The sequence below is a fragment of the Mastomys coucha genome, unplaced genomic scaffold, assembly GCF_008632895.1.
Source record: "Mastomys coucha isolate ucsf_1 unplaced genomic scaffold, UCSF_Mcou_1 pScaffold4, whole genome shotgun sequence".
Taxonomy (NCBI): domain Eukaryota; kingdom Metazoa; phylum Chordata; class Mammalia; order Rodentia; family Muridae; genus Mastomys; species Mastomys coucha.
In genome coordinates, this window is record NW_022196910.1 from 18945157 (window position 1) to 18961276 (window position 16120).

Sequence of the window (16120 nt, forward strand, 5' to 3'; positions counted from 1 at the left end):
ATTGGTGTATATGTGTGTAGACTCATATTTGCATGCACTTGTATGTGCATGTGATATCATGCATGCAGAATTCAGGGAAAAACTTCTGTGAGTCAGTTTTTTTTATTTGTTAGTTCCAGAGATCAAACTCAGATCATCAGAATTATTCAGCCAATATTTTTATCCACTGAGCAATCTCAATAAACTCCAAAATTTATTGTTTTAATCATTATTCCTAGAACTCATGTAAAAAGCTAGGCAGAGTAGCATCCACTTATAATCTCAGTGCTGAGAGCTAGAGGCAGGTAGATCTCTTGTGATTACTGTTGGCCAGTTTAGCCTAACTGAGTGAGACCTAGGTCACAGTGAGAGGCACCCTGTGTTTAAAACAAAATGAATGACCACCCTGATGGAAAGCATGTGTAGTTCACCTCTGGCCACCATCCACATGCTCACACAAAGACATACATGCACCCGCACACAGATGATAAAACACACACGTGTACACACAAATTTACAGGAGAAGACAACCCATACATACAGTAAGTAAATAAGTTGCAACATAAGCAAGTTGAGTATAAAAAGTAATAAAACCATAGATCAAGGAAGAAAGAGTAGGCACAATACGGACAAGATTAGAGCAAGACTGCAGTATGCAGTGTGGTGATTTGGAAGGTGGACCGTGGACTTGAACACAGATTTGAAGAGTGAGAAATCACGTGGGTGTGAGCTCCTAAAAAGATATATTGAGAAGAGATGATCCACACATGGAGGTACAATGAGTACAGAGGCTCTAGGGTAGGATCATAGTTGATATATTTGAGAAATTGTAAAGAGTCTGAAGTGATAAGAGGAAAGCAGGGGTGGTAACTGAAAGAGACAAGAGGGCCTAGAATCACTTATGTAGAAAGAAAAAAAAAGAGGGCATAGAAGACAGATCACACATAGTCTGGCCGAGGATTATGAAGACTTGGTGCTATAAAGTGTTTTGTATATAAAGGAAAATATAAGGCTGCCAGGGTTGAAAAGGGAAGTAATCGTTATGTATGTGTCAGAGTCACTCTGGGTTCTATATTGAGATCGAATTCAGGAAAGGTCAAGAGCAGTGCTTCTCAACCTTCCTAATGCTGTGACCCTTTAACTCAGTTCCTCATGGTGTGCTGGCCCCCAACCACAAAATACTTTCATTGCTACTTCATAGCTGTAAGTTTGCTACTGTTATGAATTGTAGTCTAAATATCTGATATGTGACTCTAAAGGGGTCACAACCCACAGGTCTAGTTGAAGGGACTCCAATTAAAGGATTCCACAGCAATGGGGTGATCCAAGTGCAGTACTTAAAATATGGGTTGTGTTACCACATGAGGTGCCATAACCTAACGTGGGGCTTGTGAACAATTTGGCAACTGTTAAAAGATTCAGAGAGTGCAATCACCAAAAATCAATTCCAAATCAAACACATAATGAACCCAATGTGTAACACTCATCTATGTTGTAACATATGACTTAATGTGTAATATATGACTTAACAGTAGTCTTGGTTGAGAAGATCTAACATGAACACTTTGCACCTAGCATGGATACCTTGGCTCAGAATCAATACTATTGTATGCTATGGATGGCGGTATTTGTGTGTGTGTGTGTGTGTGTGTGTGTGTGTGTGTGTGTGTTGCACTCATGTGCAACAAAATCCTCAGATCTTAAAATAATGGTTTAATTATGGAAAGAAAAACTTTCAATATTTTCCTACTACCACTCCTTAGCATATGTTTCAAATTAGTAATCCTTGGATTGTGTTATGTTGAAATATTTGATTTAAATAAGTGCTATTTGAGTTGCTGACTTGAATTTAATAAAAAGTCATTAAATGCATTTGGCTTGGAATTATGACAGAATTTCCAACTATTTTTACAATGGTATTAATTTCTGAATTTTTTCACTACATATTTGGACAAAGCCACACTCTCAGCTTTGATAATTATTAAAGATACTGATCAACCATGGAAAATATTAAAGATGTTTTGCATTCTGCAGCACCAAATATTCAGCCAAGATTTAATTCTTTATGTAAAAACAAAGCAGCACAGCTATTATATTTAATAAGTAGGAAAATTATATATGGACTAAAATTGTTTTAAAATAAGTTTCTTTGTGATTTATTATCACTAATTGTTTGATTTGTATGCCTACTTTATAGACCTCTAGACCTCGGACTACATGAAAGTTCCTCTGGAAGTTCTACATGTGACAGAGGATTAATAGATTAATATCTAGAACATAAAAAGAGCTTAGAAAACTAAACAACAAGAAAATAAGCAACTCAGTCAATAAATGGGCTTAAAATGAACACAGTTCACAACAGATGGACTACGGATAGCTAGAAAACATGAGAACACATTCAACCTTACTACTCATCAGAGAAATGCACATCAAAACTACACTGAAATTTTGATCTTATATTAGTCAAAATGGTAGCCATTAAGAAAACAAACAACAGCAAGTCCTGGTGTGGTGTGTGCACAGCTGCTGGGAGTGTAAATTGAATCAGCTTCTGGTAATTAGCATGGTGGTTTCTGCCAAAAGTAGGAATAGGTATACAATATGGTCTATTTTAATACTCCTGGTTTAAGTCAACATAACACAGACATTTGCACATCAGTGTTTACCCCAGTACCATTCATAATAGCTAAGTTACAGAACCAGTGTAGGTGTCCAACAGCAGAAGAATGGGTAAGAAAAGTGTGGGATATATTCATAGTGAAAATTTTCCAAGTTGTAAAGAAGAGTAAAATTATGTCGTTTGTAGGAAAATGGATGCAACTGGAGATAATTGCGTTAATCAAAATAAAGGGACCTCCAAAAGACAAATATGTTTTCTTATTTGTGATTCCCAGACTTTTATATAGATACCTAAGGTTATGCCTATATATATTAAGTGAAAGTAGAGGTAAAATTGTTTAGAACTAAGGAGGGAGAAACAGAATGGGAGGTGTCTTAGTCAGGGTTCCTATTCTTGCACAAACATCATGATCAAGAAGCAAGTTGGGGAGGAAAGGGTTTATTCAGCTTACTTCCATATTGCTGTTTATCACCAAGGAAGTCGGACTGGAACTCAAGCAGGTCAGAAATCAGGAGCTGATGCAGAGGCCATGGAGGGATGTTACTTACTGGCTTGCTTCCCCTGGCTTGCTCAGCCTGCTCTCTTATAGAACCCAAGACTTCCAGCCCAGGGATGGCACCACCCACAAGGGGTTCTACCCCCTTGATCACTAATTGGGAAAATGCCCCACAGCTGGATCTCATGGAGGCACTTCCCCAACTGAAGCTCCCTTCTCTGTGATTGCTCCAGCCTGTGTCAAGTTGACACAAAAAACCAGCCAGTACAGGAGGCTATGCCAGCATGCATACAAGTAACATCATACAGACTGTGCAGTTGTTTATAGATTTAGTAATACATACCTATTCTATTCTAAGGTCTTTTTCTTGTGTTTCAGCCATGTTGCAATACTCAGGGCTTACGGTGCATGGTTCCTGGGCTCCACTGGAGATATATTGTCTTAGCTGTTATTAATTGTGTCTAGGCATCTGAGTTTTGGAAAATTGTAAGTCTAGATGCTGATTCATGGTCTTGTCTTTGTTGAGTGGGTATTTTGTTCCTTGGTTTCTGTTGCCCTCTCTAGTTCTTAGGAGAGTGTGGTGGCTAGATGTTGTCTGGTAGAAAATTCTTCTGGGGTCCTGTTAGATGTGACTATTGGGGTTCCAGGCTAAATGTGTTTCTATATATTGAGAGCTGACAGTTAGGAATAAGGATGAGTTGTTAGGGAGTGGGGGCCGAGGAGGTCCACAGAAAGGAGGAAAGCAGAGTGTTCCACCAGGATCTGCTTAGTTCTCTGGGAATTAATAGGGATAGAGAGTGAAGACAGGTTACAGCAGAGGATGAGTCTAGGGGATTGGATTTAGAGGAATACCGGGAGATGTGAAGATCTGCCGTTAGCCTATCTGAATCCCTGACTGAAGTGGCCTGTGGGTTCTCAGGGAATGCCATGGGGCTGAGATAAAGCAGTGAGTGGGGGAATGTTAGGACAGAGAGATAAGTTCAGTACACTAGAGATAGGAGCAAAAGAGAGAAAGGCTGAGCAAGTGGTCTGCTGCGGAGCTGGGAATGAGACTGGGGGATTGGATTTGGAGGAGTGGAGGGAGGGGGGAAGATCCATGCTTCCCTGCTTCCCTGGCTGAAGTTCAGTTTATCACTTTTCAAAGTGTCTTCTGTGGAGCAATAGCCTCACCTGTCCTAAAAATGAAAACGAGTCAAGCAAATCTTGGAAGCCTTGAGTGTTGCATGTCTTCCTTGGAGAGTCTTGAGGTATCATGTTTTTTAGTAGCTTTGGGAACTTTTCAGTAAGTAACCCCATTCTAACTCAGTGCTTTTCAAACTTACTTGATATGTTATATAACCATCAATTAAGTCCTATAGAGCTGCTTATTTACAGGATACTTTGAGAAAAACTAACATTACATTTCTTAGAAGAATAAAGAGTTGCTTATTGATGGGATTCAATGGTGGTTATTGAATGAACATCAAGAGTTCTTTCAATGGAGAAATCAATGTTGGATCTTGAAATATGTTGCCTGAGTGTGAGCTATCCATTTTAACTTGTGTGTGTGCACATGTATGCATGTGTGCATGTAGGCTAGAACTTGACATTGGGGTGTCTTCAACTGAGGAATTGCATTCTAAGTGTTTCTCATTGAACCTGGAGCTCATCTATTCAGTAGAGTGATTGGCCAAAAAGGCCCCATAATCTTTCCCTATAATCTGTCTCTGCTTCCCCAATAATGAGTTTACAAGTACACACCAGTTGCACCACACTCTTTACAGCTGGGATCAACCCCAGGTTCTCATGATTTCACAGAGAGCACTTTTCCTATTGAGACATCTCCCTAGACTATAACTTACTTAAATTCCTGATGTTTCTTGAGACCACGGTACTAAAATCCCCTATGCATACTTCCAAAAAAGTCCAAAGAAGCCTTTTGAAGTCATGCATTTTTAGCTTTGAATTTGGCATGCAAAACTATATAGGGTCTTTACAGCTTTCACACTTTCAAAGCTACTGATACTCAAGCATCATTGACATATGGAAAAAAACCAAGGAGTGTGGGGCTTCTAATTTGTGACCCTGCACTATCACTAGACTTGCTAAGTCAACATTTACTTCCTTGAGGGTTCATGAGATAGTTCAGGTAGTAAAGGTTCTGACCACTAAACCCATTGATCTGAGTTTGATCCTTGAAACCCATGTGGTAGATAGAGAGAACTTACTTCTGCAAGTCATTTGCCTTCCTCATATGCGCTGTTGGACAACACATTCAAACCCTGCTCCCAGTCAATAAATAATTGTGAAAAAAATCAATAATTCACTTCCTTGAATAAAAACAAGAAATATGAGTCAAGTAGTGGTAGTTAAAAAATTCAGGGGTTTCTTACTATATTTCACAACATTTTTTTTTTTAAGATGTAAAAATGACCTTTAATGAAATAGAACTCTTCATGATAAAAAGTCCTGGAGAGACTAAGATAGTAGATACATATGTCAACATAATAAAGGTAATTTACAGCAAGCACAAGTTATCACCAGCAAACAAAATGGAGAGAAACTCAAACCATTTCCACCAAAATTAGGAACAAGACAAGGATTTCAACTTGATATTATACTTGAAATCTTAGCAGCAATAAGGCAATTGAAGGAGCTCAAGGGGATACAAACAGGAAAGAAAGAAGTAGAAATGTCCTTATTTGCAGATGATATGTCTTTTTTTTTATTAGATGTTTTCTTTATTTACAATATCTCCTTTCCTAGGTTCCCCTCCAAAAAAAATAAAAAATAAAATAAAATACTAATACAGAAGTAGAGGCTCATAGCCATCCATTGGACTGAGTACAGGGTCCCCAATGAAGGAGGTAGGACCTAAGGAGCTGAAGGGTTTTCAGTTCCTTAGGATGAACAACAATATGAACTAACTAGTACCCTCAGAGCTCCCAGGGACTAAAACACCAACCAATGAGTACACATGGTGGGACTAATGGCTCCAGCAGCATATGCATAGCAGAGGATGGCCAAGTTGGTCATCATTGGGAGGAGAGGCCCTTGGCCCTGTGAAGGTTCTACGCCCCAGTGTAGGGGAATGCCAGGGCCAGGAAGCAGGAGAGGGTGGGGTGGTGAGCAGGGGGAGAGGGGAGGGAACAGGGGTTTGTTTTAGTTTTAGTTTTTTTTAAATTTTATTTTACATTAAAACTTTTTAAGGACTTAAATATTAGCTTATTATATTCCTTCCAAGAGTTTAGAATGCAAATGATGAGCCTGGCTAACATGTTAATTTTAGCAGTATTAAACTGTCAAAACTAGTTAAAACTTTAATTTTAAAGCTTCTGCCTTTGCTCTAGTTTGGGTATGAAGTATTGCTATAAATGCTCATTTGTTAAAAGATTGGTCTTTAGATGTTGTGATGGTTTGTATGTGCTCTGGTCAAGGAGTGGCACTATTAGGAGATGTGGCCTTGTTGGAGTAGGTGTGTCACTGTGGGCCTGGGCTTTAATACCCTCGTCCTAGCTTCCTGGAAGGCAGTCTTCTCTTAGAGGCCTGCAGATGAAGATGTAGAACTCTCAGCTTCTCCTGTACCATACCTACCTGGATGCTGTCATGCTCCTGCCTTGATGATACTGGACTGAATCTGTGAACCTGTAAGCCAGCCTCAATTAAATGTTATCCTTATAAGAATTGCCTTGGTCATGGTGTCTGCTCATAGAAGTAAAACCCTAAGACAGATGTTGAGATGCTGAAATACTCAGACATGATTGGATATGATGGCTCTGACATCATCAGTTGTCAATCCCTTGATGGAACCTTATCGCATGACTGGAGGAATGAATTCAGAGGTTGGAACTATTGGAGGGAGTGTGAGTGTGTCGTTGGTAGTGTATATCATCCTGGGATTCTTTCTGTTGCTTCTTTTTGCTCTAAAGGCCATTACAAATAGAACAGCTCTTGACACTATAGCATTTTATTATCATGCTCAGAGCTTTGGATCCAGCTGGTCTTGGACTGAAACCTTAGAAACTGTGAGCCAATATAAATCATTTCTTCTTTATGCTTATTTTCTCAAGTATTTTTTTCAAACAGTGGCTAGTACTAGTCCCGTACTACTAACATTTTGTTTATTTTACTATTATATTAAGTAATTATTTTTTTATTTGTGTGGGTATATGTGTATGTGTGTGTGTGTGTGTGTGTGTGTGTGTGTGTGTGTTTGTGTGTGTGTGTGTAGGTATGCCATGGCATGGCTGATGAACAATGAGGTTAAGGGACAACTTCTGGGCATTGAGTCTCTCCTTCACCATGTAGATCCCAGGAATCCAACTAAGATCACAAAGCTCATCGGCAAGCACCTTAACATGTGGAACCATTTTCTTTGCCATCAGATAACTAACACAGCCCCTTAGCATGTTACATGTCCCAGGTATAAGACAAATTGGAAGTGCAAGTATCTTTTTTTTTTTTTTAAAGATTCATTTATTTGTATTACATAAGTACACTGTCACTGTCTTCAGACACGCCAGAAGAGGGCATTGGATCCCATTATAGACAGTTGTGAGCCACCACGTGTTTGCTGGGAATTGAACTCAGGACCTCTGGAAGAGCAGTCAGTGCTCTTAACAGCTGAGCCATCTCTCCAGCCCAATTTCTTACACCAAAATTCCCTTTTATTTCTGTTGAGATTTGCATTTCTCTTCCTCTTCCTTCTTCCAAATGATCATGCTTTTAAACGCTCTATGATAGTGGACATTATATCTCCTTTCATTCCATTTTGAATAGGAAGTCAGGGGACAATTGAGGTTTTAAAAATGTTAGGTCACATTTTGCTTTTCAGTAGACTATAATTTTTCATTATTTGTTAATGATGTTTAACATTTCAGGTCACTAAGTTTTGGTTATAGTTACTGTTTTCCTTTTTGTCTTTTTTTTTTTTTTGAGACAGAGTCTCTCTAGATAGCCCTGGCTGTCCTAAAATGCACTACATAGACCAAGCTGGCCTCATACTCACAGAGGTCCATCTTCCTTTGCCTCCTTAGTGCTGGGATTAAAGGCATGTGCTACCACATCCAGCTTACCCTTTAAAAAAAAAAAAAAGCAAGAGTCACCTTTTCTCTTCCATAAACAAATAAATATGAAAGCAATCACTTATTTAAGTCATATGTGGAAATAATCCTTTCCTTTTTCACATGAAAAAATGTTGGCATGCTCACTGCCATGTGCTGTGTGTCTTGCGTATCTTGTACACATGCATATCTTGATGCTCTTTCTCCCTGTGACCTTTCTCACATGAGAGGGTTTTTTTCCATTTAAGACTACTTTTGTGGCTTGCCTTGATCAAGAAAATAAGCATCTCTGTGCACAATACTCCACCAGATGCTGATAGGGTGATCTATGATTTTCCATGCTGTTTGTCTCTGAGCCATAGAGACTTGCATAGTCCCAGGTAGAGTTCTCCCATAATCTAAGCTCTCTAGTGCAGGCTGTGTGGGGGTGATTCATAGTTACCTGGCAGTAGATGTATTTGGAGGGAGAAATAAGCATGACAGTTATGGACATTGCTATTATTCATAGCTCATTCTACCTTGACAGATGCAGTCAATGCTCTCATTGTATCTCTTCCAACTCTCATTCTCTCTCTCTTTCTGTCTCTGTCTCTGTCTCTGTCTCTCTCTCTCTGTAAAAGTCATTATAAAAAGCAGAGATTTCAGCCAAACCACTTTTTTTTTATCACTTAATAGTTAATGGATAGAATAAATTGTCAATGAGTCGATGCAAAGCTGTTAGCACCAACAATGTAAACAAGTGAATATTTAGTCACCGCAGTATAGCTAATAATTGCTATTTCGTTTTAAGTAATGAAGCAAATAAAAATGTAGGCCCCGCTGCAAAGCTGCTGCTCAATAGACCAATTACAGTGATCCTTGAATATGAACACGGTATTTTTTAATTTAAACATTCTCTATTCAGATCTTAATAATGGCTTCTGCAAGTAGCAATTAAGTCTCTCAAAAGAAAAACAAAGTTAGGATGTTAGCAACTTGTAGCTATGCAGAAGTGATTCTTTTGTGGCAATAGTGACCAGTCAGTGCTAGAAACCATTCAAATATCATTTGTTAGATGCACTTTGTTTTCTCAGGTGAGAGTAGACACTGCAAATGGCTTTATTAACTGTTGAGAAATGATGGTATTAATGACTTGTTTAATTAATTATTATCATTTTAGTAGACTCTAAAAACTTGTGATGGGTGAAACAAATAGATACCATTCACATTTTTTTTTTTTGAGACAGGGTCTTGTTAAGTAGCTTTGGCTGGCCTTACACTCTTTAGCTCAATTGATATTGACCCAGCCTTCCAAAGAAGTGCTATTCTTTTTAAGTTTTAGAATTATTTAGAAAATAATTTAATATTTTATGTGCATTACTGTTGTGCCTGCTTGTGTGTCTATTGAGGGTATGGGAGCCCCTAGAACTAGAGTTACAGATTATTGTGGGCTGCTGTGTAGGAGCTGGGAATTGAACTCAGGTCCTCAGAAAGAACAGCTAGTGCTCTTAACTACTGAGCCATCACAGCAGCCCCAGAAGTGCTATTCTTGAGGAATTTTAAAAGCTTTGAATTCTTAGGGAAAATATACCCTTTCTTCCTTTCTTCCTTTCTTCCTTCCTTCCTTCCTTTCTTTCTTCCTCTCTTTCTTTCTTTCCTTCTTTCTTTCTTTTTTCTTTCTTTCTTTCCTTCTTTCTTTCTTTCCTTCTTTCTTTCTTCCTCTCTCTCTCTCTTTCTTTCTTTCTTTCTCTCTTTCTTCCTCTCTCTCTCTCTCTCTCTCTCTTTCTTTCTTTCTTTTTCTCTTTCTTCCTCTCTCTCTCTTTCTCTCTCCCCTCTTTTGTGTTGGGATATGCATTTCCTTTTAATTTGGAAAGTTTAAAGAATTACTAAGATCCTTATTATTACTTCTGTTTAAAAAAAAATCTTTATTTTGTATGTGTGGGTCTTTATGTTCCAAGGCACACATATAAAGTTCAGAATACAACTTGTGGGAGTTGCTTCTTCCCTTTCACTCTGTGGATTCCCTTTCACTCTGTGGATTCCCTTTCACTCTGTGGATTCCCTTTCACTCTGTGGATTCCAGGGAATCAAACTTTCAGACTTAGTGGCAAGTGCCTTTACCCACTGAGCCATCTTATTCATCCCTCTTACTGAGGACTATTTAATGAAGGACTTTAGAGTTTGGGGAAAAGAGAGGGGACTGGGAGGTGAATATGAGCAAAGTACATTATATGAAATGTATGAAAATGACATACTAAAAGCCTATTATTTTGTACAGTTAATATGTGCTAATAAAAAAATATTAACCTTGGATTCTAAAAATGATTGTTCTGTGTAAATCAACTCATAAACATGTGATAAGGAAATAGGTTAAGTTTCTTCATTTCTGGACATACCACTTTTTGAGTTTTTGAGATGTTTATGAGGAAGATACTTGAAAAATGCATTTAAAATAATTAATGTTAATTTTGTTTAAGGGCATAATCCTATTGTTAATTCTTCATAAAAAACAAATTTTAACTGTATTTATTTCTCCATTTTTAACTCCATTTAATTTATTTTCTCCTCATGAGTTTTCTAAAAAATACCAGTAGCTTAGATGGCTTTAGTTCTTTTCTGAACACATCCCATCCTTTATGTTGTGGTTATTTGGTTACGTTGCCTGTGCAGTTATTAAAAAACCCTTCAAAATTAGTCACTATGCTTATTATTTTACAGAGACCACATTTCTTTTTTTATTAGATATTTTCTTTATTTACATGTCATATGATTTCTCCTTTCACAGTTTCCCCTCCAAAAAAAAAAAAAAACCCAAAGATGACAACAACAAGAACAAACCCCTGTTCCCTCCCCCCTCCCCCTGCTTGCCACTCCACCTTCTCCTGCTTCCTGGCCCTGGTATTCCCCTACACTGGGGCACAGAACCTTCACAGGGCCACGGGTCAGAGACCACATTTATTTAGGTTTGCAAATGGAAATCAAATTTTCTCTCAACATGACTTCTACTTCCTGGTTCATCTCTCTTGTTTTGATTTTCTGCTAATGTTCAGTTTTTCTGTGGTTCTTTCAATGGGCAGAAGGGAGTTGATACATGGATAACAATGTCTACTCTTGGTATGTTTAAAAGGTCTGTAGTTCCCTCTCATGCTTTGAAGATTAGCTTGGCACAGCAGACAATCCTTGTCTGACAGCTATCTTAGCTAGAACATTTCACGTATTTTCCTACTGTTTGTCCCCATTACAAGTTTTTCATCATCCTGATTGCTGTTTCGTGGTGAAGTCATTTCTTTTTGGTAGGTGTAAAACTCATGTCTACTTTTGCTTCTCTAGGTTCACTCTGATTTATGACATTTTTCTTTTGTAAAGTTCCCAGAATCATGTCCTTTAAAACTGAATGACTCATGCTTTTATTTATTTTCAGAAAATTTCATCATTATCTCTCTAAGTATTGTCTCTTTTAAATTACCCCTTCCCTTTTCTGAAGTCCCTTTATAATATGATAAGGCACCTCTTTCTCCCCTTTATGTTTCCTAGCTATTTTTCTTCCATGGTTGAGGTGACTACCTTAGCACTCAACTGTTCAAATAAGTGATTTTATTTTTAGCTATTATCATTGTCTATAGCTTATTTAAGCTGTCAACAAATTATTTCATTGACTATGGATTTTTGGCCTATTTAGTTTGCTCTAGAAAAATGTCATAAAGAGAGTTATTTATCAACAGAAGATTATTTCTCATAGATCTGGCATCACAGTCTTAGAGGTCTAGAATTAAGATGTTGGCAGAGAGGTTTGGTGAACTGGGCAGGATTATTTCAAGACTCAAAGAATGTTTTGCTGTATCCCCCACAAGGGGATTGTTATGGGCTTTCATAGGACACTAACTCACTTATGATATATTATCTCACCTACTATTGATCTGTTTGACCTACTATATGATCTATTTATTTCACCTACTAGTACCATCATTGGATGTTAAGATTTCAGCATTAGAATTTTTGGGAAAAACAAGTATTCAGACAGTAGTTTTGATTTAAAAAAATGCTGTCTTTTGTAATTTTTTTACCTATTTTCCCCTGTGACCATTTTAAGAAAAGGTCCTTTATTAATCCTTTTCTTTCTTTTACCTTCGTCATTGTTAGATTTAGTTGTCAATTAGATGCAAACCTAGAGACATGTGGGAAGAGGAAACATCTATTGAAGACTTGCTCCCATCAGATTGGCCTGTGGGCAGGTGTGTGGGCATTGTCTTGATAGCCAATTGATGCCTCTACTATGGGAGATGGGTCTGGCTGTATAAGAAAAGTAGCTGAATGTGTACCAGAGAGCAAACCAGTAAGCAACAATTCTCCATGGTCTCTTCTTCAGTTCCTAACTCTAGGTTCTTGCCTTGGGTTATATAACCTATAAACCAAATGTTTTTCTCCCTAAGCTGCTTTTGGCACTAGTGTTTATCATAGCAACAGAGAGTAGACTAGAACAACCTTTTTGTGTATTGATGACATTGATAGTTTAAAATTTTGATCTTAGATCATTCTATTATCTTAACTCTTCATAGATATAAATCCCTCCTTGATTGTATTTCCTTTTTCAGAGCTGTGAGATTTTATAATTTTGGATTGTGAACTTGTCTTCAGTTGGATTTATCTCTGGGGAAAGCTTTGGTTATATTTTGATTTGAATACATACTTAGCTTTAGTATTTTTACCTGTATCTTTGTAATAGTTTGGTATGGTTCTTCTTCCCATTTATTCTAATCTACATTTTGCTATATGGCTGACTGTCTGAGCTCAGGTATTATGAATTCCTTGTGTCACATCTTCCCTGGCTGAATCTCCCCTGCTTGGCTCTATCCCAGAATCCCTTCTGCTTTCCATTTGTCCTACCTCCTATTTCTTGCCTAAGCCATAGGCTATTAGATTTATTATTGACAAGTGCCACATATGTATAGACATAAGGTATTTTCTCTATAATTCCCCTTTTTAGCCTAATAAAAGGCTTTTTTTCAAAAATAAATGGAATACAATATTAACAATTATGAAAGTTATTAGGTAAGATTAACATTCATAATGTCTAACCCATAGTATTTGGCAATTTTATAAAATATTTTATTATCTATTCTATCTTGGTCAGTTCAGAGTTTTGTACCTAAATTATTTTTTACCATATCATTTTATTAACCTTAAAACATTTTAGACCTAAAAACATTTTCTTAAATCTTAAACAACTTAAGCTTAATTGTGACACTATAACTATCTAGTCTTCAATCATATCAGAGACCTGAGAAGGAATAACTATTACTTAAGTAAGTAGGAAGTGCAAGCAGAAGCTTCTAAGACTAAGAATTGACAGACAGCTGTCTGCCTGGACAGTTACCAAGTAGAGTTAAATAAATTCTATAAAGTTGGAACATCTATCATCAGCCTTCTGGCCCAGTACATTTGATAGACCTTTTGTGAAACAGAAATTATAAAGGACTTGATTACCCTGTTTTGGCAGAGCTTGGCGATCAAACAACTTCCCTGAATCTGGTTGTCCTTTCTGGACAGCATTTTGTCTGCAGATGAAGTGAGGGCATTTTCTTTGCCTGGTGGCTATCTTGCCATAGATGAAGCCATCTCCAAATGGAGGTCCTTCAATGCTCATCATCTTCTTCCAAACTGAATGGGCTGCTGTCAGGAGTTGACACATCTTAATGTCAAAAAAAGTTTTAAATTAATAAAAACATCTTTAAATGTCACATTCTGTGAACCTCTGAGTTTTTTGAAGACCATCTATTTATTCATAGCATATCTGAACAAGCAAATGTTGCATGTCTCCAGCAACCTACTATCTGTTCAACTCAAGATGCATATTTCTGTGATGATCTAGACTAGTATTTGACATGACTATGAGTTTGACTGTCTGACTATTAACTTGTATTTCTCAATTTTTCTAACATTTTGCAATACAAGCTACTAAAAAGACGGGGGGGGCGCTAAAGGTTGGTAAGAGCACTGGTTACTCTTTCAGAAGCCTTGAGTTCAATTTCCAGCAGCCACTAACACCCTTTTATGGCATGTGGGTGTACATGCAGCAGATCACTCAGATATTAAAAAACAAACAAAAACAAAACAAAAACTCAAGCTTCAGTGAAGGCACATGTGGTGGTCCATGCCTTTATCAACCAGCACTTGGGAAGCAGAGGCAGATGTATCTCTGTGAGTATGAGGCCATCTTGATTTATATATTGAGTTCTAGGACAGCCAGAATATGTAGAGAGATCCTGTCAAAAAAATAAAAATAACAAACAAACAAACAAACAAAAGGACTGGGACTAAACCTTGTATTTTAAATGAGTTGCATAGGCATAATGCCTATACAAAGTTGAAAAATATGGGCATTATGCTGTAATAAAATTTACCTTATATTTCATATCAATATACAACTTTAAACCTTAAACCTGTATCAATATACAATAATCATATCAATGTAAATAAAAATATTTTTATTTGAGAACAAATAGTTCTCAAATAAAGTTCTAAGTTGAAGAGTAGATTCAATAATCTTCCCTTTTATTCTATTATTTCTATATGATAATTCTATATCCCCTCTTTTTTCTCACCCCCTTCTCTTTATTTAAGAAAGAATGAAAGAAATAAAAATAGAGAAATGGAAAAGGAAGATCAAAATCCCTGGGTCTAAGCTCCCTATTCTCTTTTCTTCTTGTGCAAGGCCATAATTATTTGTAATCATTCTCTAAAATGACAACATATTTATAACTCATAAAATGACTAAAACCATCCATCCCAATTTAAGGGACTAGGATGATAGTCTTCTTATAATTTCTTCTTGTTGATTTTGGACATAGAATTCCTTTATGGGGACCCAAGAAAATTAGAAAAATGGTTAGTCTTAAGAAAACTAGCTGTAGCACTTGCTATCTAGTCTTTGGGTGCTGTGAAAGTTCAGGCTTAAGTGAAGTTCTGACTGGATCAGTCTGTAAGGCTGGACGAATTAAGATCATCTGGGATCAGTAGCTTTTTGAAGCTGTTCTGAAAGCAAGTCTGCTGAGGAATGGCATTGAAGCAGTCTGAGCAGGATTAGGTATCCCAGCATCCTCCAGGGTGGCTCTGGTTAGGACTGCTTTCTTGGCCTTCCATTTTGCAACATACAAACTTTTACAAGCAATATATAGTTCTATAATTGTGGGAGGCAGAGGGAGGGAGGAGGGAGAAGTGGAACATTATCAGGTATGGGATGGGGTGTGGGAGACAGGAGAGAAGCCCTGAGGGCCAGTAGAACGAGTGGAAAAATGCAATCTGGGTGATGGATGAGAAGTGGGGGAGCCCTCTAGAGAGTACCAGAGACCTGGAAGTGAGAGACTCTCAGGACTCAAAGGGAAGGAGCCTAGATGAAATGCCCAACAGTGGGGAGAGGGAACTCACGAGTCCACCTCCATTAGAAAGACAGGGCATCATGTGGAGAGATGGGGTTGCCATCCCACAGTCAAAAATTCTGACCCAGAATTGTTCCTATCTGAAAGAACTGCAGAGACAAAAATGGAGAAGAGACAGAGGAAAAGGAGGTCCAGTGACCGGCCCAACTTGGGATCCATCTCAAGGGGAGGCTCCAAGGCCTGACACTGTTTCTGATGCTATGGTGGACTTACACACAGGAGCCTAGCATGGCTGTCCTCTGAGAGGTACAACAAGCAGCTGACTGAGACAGATGCAGATACTTATACTCAGCCAGGGACTCTTGTGGTTGAATTAGGAAAAGGCTGGAAGAAGCTGAGGAGAAGGGCGACTCTAAAGGAAGACCAGCAATGTCAACTTACCTGGACCCCTGAGATCTCTCAGACACTGAGCCACCAACCAGGCAGAATACATGAGCTGGTTCGAGGCCCCAACACATATATAGCAGAGGACTGCCTGGTCTAGCTTCAGTGGGAAAAGACACACCTAACCCTAACCCTTGAGAGACTTGAGGCTCCAGGAAGTGAGGAGGCCTGATAAAGGGGAGAG